Raw genomic sequence first — 14696 nt, 5'->3', positions numbered from 1 at the left:
CTTCAGCGTGAAGTCTACGATGTTGTCTAGGGTTTTTTCACCAACATCGGTCCAGAGCCGCCACCTATGAAAGACCATAAATATCCCCACATGGATATGAAGGAAGATGAGTTGGAGAAGATAGGAGAACACCATGCAAACATCATCCACCACCGCCACAAGATCAAAAAAATGGAGAGAAGATTGGATCTACAGGAGGCCACGTGAAGAGGAGCACCAGGGGAGGTGAAAACCCCCCAAGCCGATCGGCTTGGATTGGCCTGGGGCTTTTCTGCCCCCATTCATCATCGTCTTCAGTCCAGTTGATCTACAGGGCGTCCTTTACCCCCTTTTGTGTCAACATGTGGAAGATCATAGGGTAATACCTCTATTTGTCCTCGGAGTTGTATGGAGATCTTGATTTGTAATCGCTAAACCTTTGGTTAAGATCTATTTTGTTATCATTCATATCCTGATGATGCTCTTTCATGTAAAGGCCAGCTAGCGCTACTTTGGGTTTCTTTATTGCTTACCTAGAACAATCATCATGTCGTGTTCTTATGTTCCAATAGTTGAGTACCCCTATGTAGTGATAGTATTGTGGGAGGGAAAGTGTTGGGCATAGTTCACATCCACTCACGATAATACTTAGATCTAGTTCTTTCATGCTTGGCGATTGCATCTGCAAGTGATCCTAGATCCCTAGGACAAGTGTTTAATCTATCTTGTTCACACCCTCTATTCTCTATCTGCTTAATCTTGACCGCTTAGTTCTTTTATTAGCATAATCACATCTTATACAAAGAGTTTTCGGTTACATCGATTAGTGCTTAGTTAAGTGTGCAAATCCCTTGTTTTGTGAATTGATAAACCTTGGGGGAATCTCTAAGGGAAAAGCTACAACTGATTCGTGCGCTTGCAATTCACAATTTGGAGTACTAACTGCCGTCTACACTAGGCCGATCGACCTGGGGAATTCCTTCAGCCCCTCGCCTTTCAATTTTTGCCACACGCTCTCCATACTATAAATACCCAAAAAACCACCGAGCCCCATATCCAAGATGACGTACTCGACGTGAAGCAGCAAAGAAGCAGAAGGATCTTGAGGGACACTACTTCAGAGAGCTGAGGGCCATGCAGTTGTCTAGGGATTAGCATAGCTAAGCCCTAGCCAGTGTGATCACCCTGCGAGGAAGATCCACGTAGAAGTTCTAGAGCTAGGAGTCATCAAGATCAAGGTAGGATCCCGGTGGTGATCTGTAATACCTGCCATTTTTAGTCATCAAAGTAGCTTTGAAGAAATGGAAGAAATTCATGAAGAAAGGGAGAAGAAATTGGCTAAAAATCAAATTCGGGTCAAATTTGACCGAAATTTGAATTTTGAATTCGAAATTCAGAAAAATTTGGCAAAAATATGGAATGGAGGTGTAAGGATGATTAGAACTTAAAGATCAAGATTTGGGACAAGATTTGGTCCTAAATACCTCAAGAAAATCAAAGAAAGAAATTGAAAATCAAAGTTACTGTTCCCTGTCCGACAATAGCAGTTTCAGAAAAACAGCACAGAGTTCATTTTTGGAAATTGAATTCTGTTGAATTTTTCAAATAAGTGGATCCAAACAGCTATACCATATTAAAGTATGGACCTTGGACAAGTATCTTCAGGTGTTGTTGATCAGGAACAGTAGAGGGAACCATTTCAAATGGAAGCTCAAAGTCAGCACTTTACAACGGTCAGCTTAACTGCTGAACTGAAAATTCTGCCTAAGTCTGAAACCGTGACAACTAGCTATCTTTGGAGCTGAATTCAGAAAAATGGAGTGCAAAGGGTATAAGTGATTATGGGCAAAATGGAATCCTTGGATGCTGTAGAACACAATTGGGAAGAAGTTGGACCAAAAGAAAAGGATTTGGACCACTGAAATGATTCACCAAGTCGGGTAAATGACCACATCGACTGACTGACGAACTGAATGGAAGAACAGAAGGGTTCAGTTATTTGCCACAGAAAAATTCAAATTTGAAAACTTTTGGATGCTTATCTCGGGCAAAGATTTAAATATGAATTGAAAAGCTCAAGATTATCTACAACTTTGGTTAAGACACTTGTGGGCCATCGAATGTACTTTCGACCAGGATTGAGCTCTGAAGTTCGGGCGTTAGAAAAACAAGAAAAGGGGGGGGGGCGGGGGATGACAGAGCTACGCTCGACGTGTCGCCGCCGGCGTTCTCGGTCGCCCGCCAGCGCGGTAGCTACGCCACCTCCTCGCCATGCAAGCCTATGAGTAGACCACGGTGTCGCCCATGCGTGCGGTAAATCGTTCGTATATCTACTGCTCCCGCGCCGCCCCTTTTACCGCTGTTCCTTTTCACCGCCGCCGCTCACTCTGTCAAACCGCCGCTGCCAAGCAAAATTCTCCCACCACACCGCAGCTTCCGTCGATTCTCTCGTCCACTCCTCCACAGATACCCCAGCTACACCCCAGTCAAGCCCTTGTCCAACATCCTTGCCGGAATACCCTGCACCGCTGTCGTTTCTGTCCGCCGTCGCCGCACCTTCTGCTCGCGGTGAGCACCTCCTTGCGCTTGCTCTCTTTCTTCTTGGGTAGTCGTAGGCGGGTCCTTGGGATGCTAGGAAGCCGTAGAGGGAGTCGTCGGGGTAAGCTAAGCCGTTGTCGTGCTTCGCCACGACCGGTCGTAGGCGCCGCCGCCCGCCGCCGTGGAGGGAGTAGCTCCGGCCATCTCCCGGGGAGTTGTCGCTGCGCACGGGTGTGCTATGGCATGGGGATGCTTCCCCGGCCTAGCCCCGTCGCCGGTGGGGCGCCGGCCGGCGAGCCGCGCCGCCCCCTGTTGCGCTCGGGATTTTGGCGGGAGGAGGAAGAAGGCGCTGGAGCAATGGGCCCGCGCGTCAGGGAGAGGAAGAGAAGGAGGAGGCAGGCCGAGCGCGGGCGTCGGATGGGCCGCGGTCTTGGAGGCCCAGGTGTGGGCGCGGTTCGCTGGTGGTAGAGAAGGCCGGAGGCCCAAGAGGGAAGCAAGCCGGGCTCGCAGAAGAGAAAAAGGGGAAGCAAGCCGTGGGCCGGTGCCGGTCCGGGAAAAGAGGAAGAAAAAGAAGAATCGGCCCAGTAGGGCCCGGCCGAGGAGAAGTAGGTCGGCGGGTAGGAGGAATAGGAGAAAGGGGTGGGTCCGCGCCACGGGCCCAGCGTAAGAGAGAGGGGGTAGAGTAGGGTCGCGTGAGAAAAGTTGCCGGGGGTGTTTTTCGGGAAAAATTAGATTTCCTTTATAGAATAATTAGTTGAAATCCGAATTTCACCTTTTAAATCACAGAAATTTCTAGGAGTGTCCAAAATTAGTGAAACCAATTTTGTTAGGCTTATTTTATTTTCCTTTATGCATTAAAATTTTTATACCCTAGAAAAATAACAAAAATTTGGGTATTTATTTAATGCCTTTCTTTTAAGGTATTTAAATAAATACTTAATCTTTATTAAATGCATAAAATATGGAATAACATTTTCATAATTACAAATTATTATTAATTCATAGGAAATTAGGTTTTAAAGCTAGAAAATAATTATAACATTTTCTAAAAATAAAACGAAAAGGCCCTAAGTAAGGTTAGTTAAGGAAATAAAATTGTGGGCTAATCTTTTCGGGTTTTTGTGTGTTGGCTTCCAACTTTATCATGATAAATTGTATAGTCCTTGTTGGCTTGCAACTCTATCATGAAGGAAAGTTGTATAGTCTTATATTCAAAAATTTGCATTCCTAACCCCTGCATGTGTTGTGTTATAGACACCGAAGTACCAGAAGGAGATTTCTCGGAATATTCAGAAGGATCTCCAGAATTTGAGGATGTCTTTGAATTGGTCCCCTGCGAGGCCAACCCTTCGGACAGTGCTAACTTTTTTAGTGAACAAGGCAAGCCCTGGTGCATTATGCCTATTATTTTGGAGTCAATATTTCATGTGTCCATTATTGGTTGTTTGCTATATGTATGCACTAAGTCTAGGAGTTGCTTGAAACCCATTTTTGTGCATAATCATACCTTGCTTTAAGGACATCTTTGCCACTTGTTCAAACCTTTGGTAGATAACCCAAGTCTAGAATTGCTTAGTTGCTTAATACTTGGTTTACCAAACCTTAAGGTAAATATTAAGTCATGCATGTTATTTATGAAAAGATGACTTAAAAAGTGAGAAGCGGACAGAAGCTAAGGATGTAGTTCTGTCTGCTAGTTTAATCTAGTTAAGGCTCGATTCGTTGTCTTAACCTTTGATCAAGTGAAAGACATCTGATCACTTACTGGGTATGGGACCAGTAAAGCCCAGTAGGTTAGTAAACCCTCTGATCGGGAATACTTCGTACCCGCGCTTGACGTGCTGGAGATTGGCAGGGGCGTAGCCTGAAACTCACATGGTGATCGAGCCAGACGTGGGGTCCCATGTGGGGGTGTGTCCCTGCGTAGCCTGAAACTCACATGGTGATCGAGCCAGACGTGGGGTCCCATGTGGGGGTGTGTCCCTGGGTCCGGGTAGTCTTATTCCCAATCATTGGATTTGCTAATCGAAAAGTCGTTACGTACGACCTGGACAGTCGTATATAGCTCGTGATCAGGTTACTCTCCTGCAGGATGTAATATGATCCGGATCGCCGCAATTCTCGGTTATGAATGCACTTGATCACTGTTGAGCATCGTAGCATAAATTCATCAATGCTATATCTTTCTACTAAGGTGTGGTGTATGACTTAACACCTTGTTGTTTGCAATAGTCTTTTATCATCACCTAGAATGGTTAGGTAATGACTTAACCCAAATAAAAGATAAAGCTAAGGTCTCACTTTTAGTAAGCTTTTTGGCAAAAATATATCAGCCAGTACACCGAAAAGCTATCATGTACTTCCAAGAAAAACTATTATATTGGTTAGTCGGGTAAGCCTTGCTGAGTACCTCGTACTCAGGGTTGTCCCTTGTGGCTATTTTCAGAAGCACTGCAGGAGTCCACCGAGGAAGAAGCCCCGAAATCCTAGGGTATTGTTACGAGTCTCACAATACCCTTAGAAGAAGTCTCATAATGCTCATCTCCATCGGAACCGTTTATGTTTTCTGTCCTAGAACTCTGTCTAACACTGCACTGTTAAGTTTGCTTCAAACTATGTCTTGTATTAACTCGTACCTCGTGTATGTATGTAAAAATGTAATATTTGTTGATGCTATCCCATCGCGGATACAATCCTGATGTATGGCTATGAGACATGACGTGGATCTTTCGAGAAGTCCTAGGGACACTCGACGGACGACCGGACTTATACTGTTTTAAGTGCGTTTCGGATAATTGCTGCGTCGGCAGCAATTAGGCGCATTTAAACCGGTTTAAGTTGGACGGTTCCGCCACAGCTGGTATTAGAGCTGTAGGTTGGGATAGTCAACATATATTACCAGTTAAACACTGAGACTCTATTTTAAACAAAGAAAACATGAGTCACAGGTGGCCGTAGTGTTAACTGGTTGTTTGTTTTGCAGATGCTAACTGTTTGCTGCGTGTCGCTAGTATTCGGTAGTATATTATTAGGGAGAGATTACGATGCCACCAATTTCTGTACGAGTGTGTATATGAGTCTGTGAGTACGTAGGAGTCGTTGCATCATGTTGCATAAGCATGTTTTAAAAACTTTTGGGTTTGGTGAGTGCCGTTAGACCTAACCTCGTTTCTTTTATAGGATGTTTCAAGAAGGCTACACCGACCAGGACGGATGGACCCGAGGGCATTACCTGGATAAGCCAGGGTTTGTGCAGCTGCTATGGAAAATGCTGCAGGAGTTAGGCTTCCATAACCCTCCAGAGTACTATTGGAGGAAGGAGGACACATGTCACAAGCAGTGCTGCACTGTTTATGTGCATATTCCAGATGAAGACACCAACCCCAATTGGCGTTTGGAAGAAGTGATGGAATCGGGTTTTGAGTTTAACGACACAACTGAAAGGGCGGCTATGACTGCTCTCACAGACCTGTGTGAGAAGCACAAGGTAGAAATAGGGTCGAGCTCTGCTCGATTCTATCCTATAAAGCATCAGGACGATGGAATCTGGAAGAGAAGGATTAAAGCCTTGAAGAATTCTTCTCGTGTAGAGCATGATATTTTGGTTGCTGCTGCCTCCGACTACATGACGGCCATGTACAACTTGCACCAGTCTTGCATCAGGGAGTATTATAATCAGAGGAAGAAAAATGAAGATGCCAAGATGGAGTTAATGGGTGCCAGACACGATAAGGAGTTGTACAAGAAGGCGGCATTAGCAAGGGAGCACGACATGGAGAAAATCATGAGAGAGCAGTCTAGAAGAATAGATGAATATGAAGAGAAGCTCCGGGTCATGCAGGGATTCATGGATGCCAGTAGGAGTATGGCAGACAGGGCAAGAGAAGAAGCTGAGGCCAATGTTAATAGGCTCGAGGCAGAAAGATTCTAGCAACTGGACGAAATCTTGTCTCTTCGTCTGGCTTTGGAGGAAATGCAGGCCCAGGTACCTGCTCAGAACGTAGTCAATGTTCCACCGCCTCCACCACCAGAAGAACCCCAGCCACCGAACCCAGAAGAAGCAGACCAGTTGGTGGACTTTGTAGGAGTGGAAGGTGATATTGCTCCACCTGCAGCTCCCGAGATCGACCTATACGCTCACGAGAATTTAGAAGGGTTTGATGTTGACATGGAAGATGATCAGGGTGAAGCTCCCATGGGAAACCAACAATTTGCCTGGGCCAATGCAAATGCCGATGGGTTAGATCCACAAAGCTACGGACCAATGCAGCAATGGGGTGACGCTGAGCAGGAAGACGGAGAAGAAGAAGAAGACCCCGAAGAAATGGAGGGAAATTCCGGAGTCAGTACCTCTGCATCCTACACTTCCTACACTTCAAGTGACCCCGGGCCAGAGTCAGAGAGTGAGAACTCAGTAAATCAGGCCCCACCTGTTGCTCCTCCGAGACAGACACTGATGACAGTGGATCAAGATATTCTGCAGGCTGCGATGGCCCGGCTAGGACTGAATGCCGAAGAGCTAGGCATCTACCCCTACGATGGTTGAAGCAAGATCTTAACCAAGGGATGTTGTGATGTAGTTATGTAAGATAAAGGTAGTCGACAAAGTAGTATGGTGGTTTTGTAAAAAGTAACTTCAAGTCATGTAATATAAATAAATATGTATATAAGTGTGGTTTGTGTGTAATTGTGATAGTCATGCTGTGATGTGTGAAATACTAGTGTGCACAGGGAACTGTTGGTGAAATGTAACTTAGATATTAATACTCTGTTTGCTTTTGACAGCATGACGGATCCGAGGGGTCCACGAGCTTCAGGGTCAGGGGGCCACGAGGAGAATTTACCGAGAGCTCCAACGTTGGCAGATGCCATAGCCAGCCTCATGAATTCAGGAGCCGAACAGGCTCGACTGCTTCAGATGATCGTACAAAACACCAGCAATGGTGGAAACTGATGGGACCCAGAACGGGGTGTATCCTACACCCAGTTCCTGGAAACTCGTCCTCCAATATTCTTGAAAGCTGAGCACCCATTGGAAGCTAATGAATGGCTTCAGACGATGGAGTAGAAATTTCGGGTGATTCCCCAGTGCACCACCACCCAGAAGGTAGAGTTTGCAGGACTGTAGCTCGAAGGTCCCGCTGGGACCTGGTGGACCAGCTATCTAGCAAGGCAACCAGTTGGAAGGGAGGTTACATGGGAAAACTTCAAGGAAGCCTTCCGGACACAGTTTGTGCTAGAAGGTATCATGCGTATGAAGCTGGAGCAATTCTTAGGGCTACAGCAAGGGATCCGCAGCATTCTGGAATACACCAATGAGTTTGATCACTTAGCCCAGTATGCACCGGAACATGTCAATACAGAGTCCAGAAAAAGAGATTGTTATCTTCATGGACTTAATGCGCGGATGCAGGAGAAGCTGTCCACCTGCACCTTTGCTGACTATAGCTCTGCGGTAAGCACAGCCATTACTGCAGAAGAAAAGATGAGGATCTTAGATGAGACTTTAAAGAAAGAAGAATCCTTGAAGAGGAAGAATATTCCTTTTGGAACCTTCAGGAATGCCCCACAGAGAATGAAGGTGGTATACCGAGGTCCTCCTCGACCCATGTATCGGCCTTCGTTTCAGCAAAGGCCCTTTCAGACCTGGAATGTCAGAGCTCCTATTAATGTTCCTCGACCTGGAAATGCACCACCTCTTGGGTTTTGTAACCCTACTCCTCCAGGGAATCCACAGGTTTGTTTTAACTGTGGAAAGCCGGGACACTTTGCCCGGGACTGCCGTTTTCCAAAAGTTGGGGGAAACGCGAATTTAAGAGCTCAAACCTCTGGTCAAGGCACCGGGCAGAAGTTTGTTCGTCGCAAGTTTCTGAACACTAAGACGGGGCAGGCTCATTATATGAATGTGGAAGAGATTCCGGAAGGGGAGCCTATTCTGGCAGGTATGTACCTTGTCAATGATTATCCTGCCATGATTTTATTTGATTCGGGTGCATCACATGCTTTTATAAGTAGAAAGTTTGTTACGCAACACCAACTAGAAGTACACACCTTAAATGTCAAATATGCTATTCAAGCTACTGGGGCTACTCAGAATACAAATCAGGTAGCTCGCAATGTGATTTTGAACTTAGAAGGAAATAAGGTGAGTGCTTATCCTTTAATTCTGGAAGATCAAGGAATAGATATTATTCTGGGGGTAAATTGGATGAAGGAACATAAAGTTCAAATCGATATGAATAACCGGGTCGTTAGTATGAGGGATGACCAAGGCCATCCTTTTGAGCTCCAATTATCCGCTCATCCTTGTCTAGACCAGATGGTCAAAAAGACTAGAGCAGTGACTCTAGAATCTATTCCTGTGGTTAATGAGTTTATAGATGTGTTCCCAGAAGATCTACCGGGACTACCACCTGATAGAGCGGTAGAGTTTACCATTGAGTTAGAACCGGGCACTACTCCTATCTCGAGAAGACCGTATCGGATGCCACCTAAGGAGTTAGCAGAATTAAAAATACAACTCCAAGAATTGTTGGATAAAGGTTTTGTCCGACCTAGCACTTCACCATGGGGCTGCCCTGCTCTATTTGTTAAAAAAAAAGATGGCACATTAAGTTTATGTGTGGATTACTGTCCCTTGAATGCGGTGACCATTAAAAACAAGTATCCGTTGCCACGGATTGACTTGTTATTTGATCAACTAGCTGGAGCCAAGGTGTTTTCAAAGATCGACCTTCGGTCAGGATATCATCAGATTAAGATAAAACCCAAAGACATACCTAAAATAGCCTTCTCAACCCGATATGGATTGTATGAGTATTTGGTTATGTCTTTCGGACTGACAAATGCCCCAGCGCATTTTATGTACCTCATATATTCGATATTCGTGCCAGAATTGGATAAATTTGTGGTCGTCTTTATAGATGATATCCTTGTCTTTTCTAAAAATGAAGAAGAACATGCGCAACACCTGCGTATTGTTCTAAGTAGACTCCGGGAACACCAGTTATATGCCAAGTTCAGTAAATGTGAATTCTGGTTAAAGAAAGTTCCATTCCTTGGGCACATACTGTCCGAAAAAGGAATTGAAGTAGATCCCGGAAAAGTCAAAGACATATTGGATTGGAAATCACCAACTTCGGTACATGAAGTAAGAAGTTTCTTGGGAATGGCCGGGTATTACCGTAGGTTCATCCCCAATTTCTCAAAAATTTCCAAACCAATCACAGAGTTATTAAAGAAAGAAATGAAATTTGGGTGGAACCCCGAATGTGAAGAATCGTTTCAGACCATAAAGAAGTTACTGACTACCGCCCCAGTGCTAGCTCAACCTGATATAGAGAAGCCCTTTGATGTGTACTGTGATGCCTCAGGGACGGGAATAGGGTGTGTTCTTATGCAAGAAGGCAGAGTTATTGCTTATGCTTCTCGTCAACTGAAGCGTCATGAAGAGCATTACCCTACCCATGATTTAGAGCTTGTTGCTGTAGTCCATGCACTAAAAATATGGCAACACTATCTTCTAGGTAGTGAATGCCGTATCTTTACTGACCACAAAAGTTTAAAGTACATGTTCATGCAAATGGACTTGAACATGAGACAAAGACGGTGGTTGGAGCTGATTAAAGACTATAAGTTAGAAATCCACTATCATCCTGGTAAGGCTAATGTGGTGGCGGATGCTTTGAGCAGAAAGGCCCAATGCCACTGTACTACTATCTAGTCTGACCTCAAGACTTTATGTGAAGAATTAGAAGATTTAAACTTGGAAATAGTAAAACAAGGCGCCCTCCAGAACATTATTGTACAAGATACCCTAAAGGAAAGAATCATAACAACCCAAAGAGAAGATCCTTGGATTAAGGTGCTCTATCAACAAAGAACAGAAGGAAAGATTCCCGAACTCACTCAAGAAGAAGATGGAGGACTCTATTTCAAGAAAAGGATAGTAGTTCCTAAGGATGAAAGTCTAAGAAAATTGATCTTAGATGAAGCACATCTATCTAAGTTCGCCATTCATCCCGGGAGCAATAAAATGTACCAAGATTTAAAGCAAAGATTCTGGTGGGTCAAGATGAAGCCTGAAATTGCAAGATATGTAGCCGAGTGCGATACCAGCCGGAGAGTTAAACCCATACTACAAAAGTCGGCGGGTTTGCTTCAACCTTTGGAAATTCCTGTCTGGAAATGGGAGGATATTTCCATGGACTTTATAGTTGGATTGCCTACCACTTCAAGAGGGTATGATTCCATATGGGTTATTGTCGACCGACTTACTAAGTCAGCCCACTTCATCCCAGTCAAGACTACCTATCTAGTGTCGACATATGCTAAACTCTATATAGCCCGGATCGTATCCTTGCACGGAGTACCAAAGACAATTATCTCCGATCGAGGTTCCCAGTTTGTTTCCAGATTTTGGGAACAACTACAAAAAGACATGGGCACTACTTTAATCAGAAGCTCTGCCTATCATCCCCAAACTGGAGGACAGACAGAAAGAGTCAACCAAATCTTGGAAGATATGTTAAGAGCATGTGTCCTTACCTTCTCTAAGCTATGGGACGAATGTTTGCCCCTAGCCGAGTTCTCCTATAATAATAGCTATCAAGCTAGTATCAACATGGCACCTTTCGAAGCCTTATATGGTCGAAGATGCCGAACCCCCTTGAATTGGTCGGAAATAGGAGAAAGGACACAGTTGGGATCAGATTTGGTTATGGAAACCGAGGAAAAGGTCCGGAAAATTCGTAAACATTTGGAAATAGCCCAGTCCCGACAAAAGAGTTATGCAGATAAAAGAAGACGGTCCTTGGAATTTCATACCGGAGATTTTCTATACTTGAAGATATCCCCGATGAAAGGAGTACAACGTTTTGGAATAAAAGGTAAATTAGCCCCAAGGTATATTGGTCCTTATGAAATTCTGGAACGAAAGGGTCCGGTAGCATACAAGCTGTCGTTACCAGACCAACTTGCTTCTATACATGATGTGTTTCATGTATCCCAGCTTAAAAAGTGCTTAAAAGTTCCAGAAGAGGTTCTAGAAGATCCAGAAATTGAGCTCGAACCAGATCTAACCTATGAAGAAAGGCCTATTAAAATTCTGGATCAAAAGACAAGAGATACCCGAACTCGGAGTATTACATTTTACAAGGTACAATGGAAAAATCATACTCCGGATGAAGCTACTTGGGAACAGGCTGAAGACCTAGAGTCTAAATATCCTGAACTATTTGAAACCATTAGGATCAGATGAACAGAAGCCACCACCCCACTTCCCTTGTACAAAAAAAAGAAAAGGATAGTTGGCCTGACGCAGTTTCCTTTCCATTCTCAAAACCAAGGATTTAACCCCGGGAATCTCGGGATGAGATTCTGTTAAGGGGGACAGGCTGTAATACCTGCCATTTTTAGTCATCAAAGTAGCTTTGAAGAAATGGAAGCAATTCATGAAGAAAGGGAGAAGAAATTGGCTAAAAATCAAATTCGGGTCAAATTTGACCAAAATTTGAATTTTGAATTCGAAATTAAGAAACATTCGGCAAAAATATGGAATGGAGGTGTAAGGGTGATTAGAACTTAAAGATCAAGATTTGGGACAAGATTTGGTCCTAAATACCTCAAGAAAATCAAAGAAAGAAATTGAAAATCAAAGTTACTGTTCCCTGTCCGACAATAGCAGTTTCAGAAAAACAGCACAGAGTTCATTTTTGGAAATTGAATTCTGTTGAATTTTTTAAATAAGTGGATCCAAACCACTATACCATATTAAAGTATGGACCTTGGACAAGTATCCTCAGGTGTTGTTGATCAGGAACAGTAGAGGGAACCATTTCAAATGGAAGCTCAAAGTCAGCACTTTACCACGGTCAGCTTAACTGCTGAACTGAAAATTCTGCCAAGTCTGAAACCGTGACAACTAGCTATCTTTGGAGCTGAATTCAGAAAAATGGAGTGCAAAGGGTATAAGTGATTATGGGCAAAATGGAATCCTTGGATGCTGTAGAACACAATTGGGAAGAAGTTGGACCAAAAGAAAAGGATTTGGACCACTCAAATGATTCACCAAGTCGGGTAAATGACCACATCGACTGACTGACGAACTGAATGGAAGAACAGAAGGGTTCAGTTATTTGCCAGAGAAAAATTCAAATTTGAAAACTTTTGGATGCTTATCTCGGGCAAAGATTTAAATATGAATTGAAAAGCTCAAGATTATCTACAACTTTGGTTAAGACACTTGTGGGCCATCGGATGTACTTTCGACCGGGATTGAGCTCTGAAGTTCGGGCGTCAGAAAAACAAGAAAAGGGGGGAGGGGCGGGGGATGACAGAGCTACGCTCGACGTGTCGCCGCCGGCGTTCTCGGTCGCCCGCCAGCGCGGCAGCTACGCCACCTCCTCTCCATGCAAGCCTACGAGTAGACCACGGTGTCGCCCATGCGTGCGGTAAATCGTTCGTATATCTACCGCTCCCACGCCGCCCCTTTTACCGCCGTTCCTTTTCACCGCCGCCGCTCACTCTGTCAAACCGCCGCCGCCAAGCAAAATTCTCCCACCACACCACAGCTTCCGTCGATTCCTCTCGTCCACTCCTCCACAGATACCCCAGCTACACCCCAGTCAAGCCGTTGTCCAACATCCTTGCCGGAATACCCTGCACCGCCGTCATTTCCGTCCGCCGTCGCCGCACCTCCTGCTCGCGGTGAGCACCTCCTTGCGCTTGCTCTCTTTCTTCTTAGGTAGTCGTAGGCGGGTCCTTGGGATGCTAGGAAGCCGTAGAGGGAGTCGTCGGGGTAAGCTAAGCCGTTGTCGTGCTTCGCCACGACCGGCCGTAGGCGCCGCCGCCTGCCGCCGTGGAGGGAGTAGCTCCGGCCATCTCCCGGGGAGCTGTCGCTGCGCACGGGTGTGCTATGGCATGGGGATGCTTCCCCGGCCTAGCCCCGTCGCCGGTGGGGCGCCGGCCGGCGAGCCGCGCCGCCCCTTGTTGCGCTCGGGATTTTGGCGGGAGGAGGAAGAAGGCGCTGGAGCAATAGGCCCGCGCGTCAGGGAGAGGAAGAGAAGGAGGAGGCAGGCCGAGCGCGGGCGTCGGATGGGCCGCGGTCTTGGAGGCCCAGGTGTGGGCGCGGTTCGCTGGTGGTAGAGAAGGCCGGAGGCCCAAGAGGGAAGCAAGCCGGGCTCGCAGAAGAGAAAAAGGGGAAGCAGGCCGTGGGCCGGTGCCGGTCCGGGAAAAGAGGAAGAAAAAGAAGAATCGGCCCAGTAGGGCCCGGCCGAGGAGAAGTAGGCCGGCGGGTAGGAGGAATAGGAGAAAGGGGTGGGTCCGCGCCACGGGCCCAGCGTAAGAGAGAGGGGGTAGAGTAGGGTCGCGTGAGAAAAGTTGCCGGGGGTGTTTTTCGGGAAAAATTAGATTTCCTTTATAGAATAATTAGTTGAAATCCGAATTTCACCTTTTGAATCACAGAAATTTCTAGGAGTGTCCAAAATTAGTGAAACCAATTTTGTTAGGCTTATTTTATTTTCCTTTATGCATTAAAATTTTTATACCCTAGAAAAATAACAAAAATTTGGGTATTTATTTAATGCCTTTCTTTTAAGGTATTTAAATAAATACTTAATCTTTATTAAATGCATTAAATATGGAATAACATTTTCATAATTAAAAATTATTATTAATTCATAGGAAATTAGTTTTTAAAGCTAGAAAATAATTATAACATTTTCTAAAAATAAAAAGAAAAGGCCCTAAGTAAGGTTAGTTAAGGAAATAAAATTGTGAGCTAATCTTTTCGGGTTTTTGTGTGTTGGCTTGCAACTTTATCATGATAAATTGTATAGTCCTTGTGGGCTTGCAACTCTATCATGAAGGAAAGTTGTATAGTCTTATATTCAAAAATTTGCATTCCTAACCCCTGCATGTGTTGTGTTATAGACACCGAAGCACCAGAAGGAGATTTCTCGGAATATTCAGAAGGATCTCCGGAATTTGAGGAAGTCTTTGAATTGGTCCCCTGCGAGGCCAACCCTTCGGACAGTGCTAACTTTTTTAGCGAACAAGGCAAGCCCCGGTGCATTATGCCTATTATTTTGGAGTCAATATTTCATGTGTCCATTATTGGTTGTTTGCTATATGTATGCACTAAGGCTAGGAGTTGCTTGAAACCCATTTTTGTTCATAAT

The sequence above is a fragment of the Setaria viridis genome, chromosome 3 (assembly GCF_005286985.2).
Source record: "Setaria viridis chromosome 3, Setaria_viridis_v4.0, whole genome shotgun sequence".
Taxonomy (NCBI): Eukaryota; Viridiplantae; Streptophyta; class Magnoliopsida; order Poales; family Poaceae; genus Setaria; species Setaria viridis.
This window is presented reverse-complemented; position numbering follows the sequence as displayed.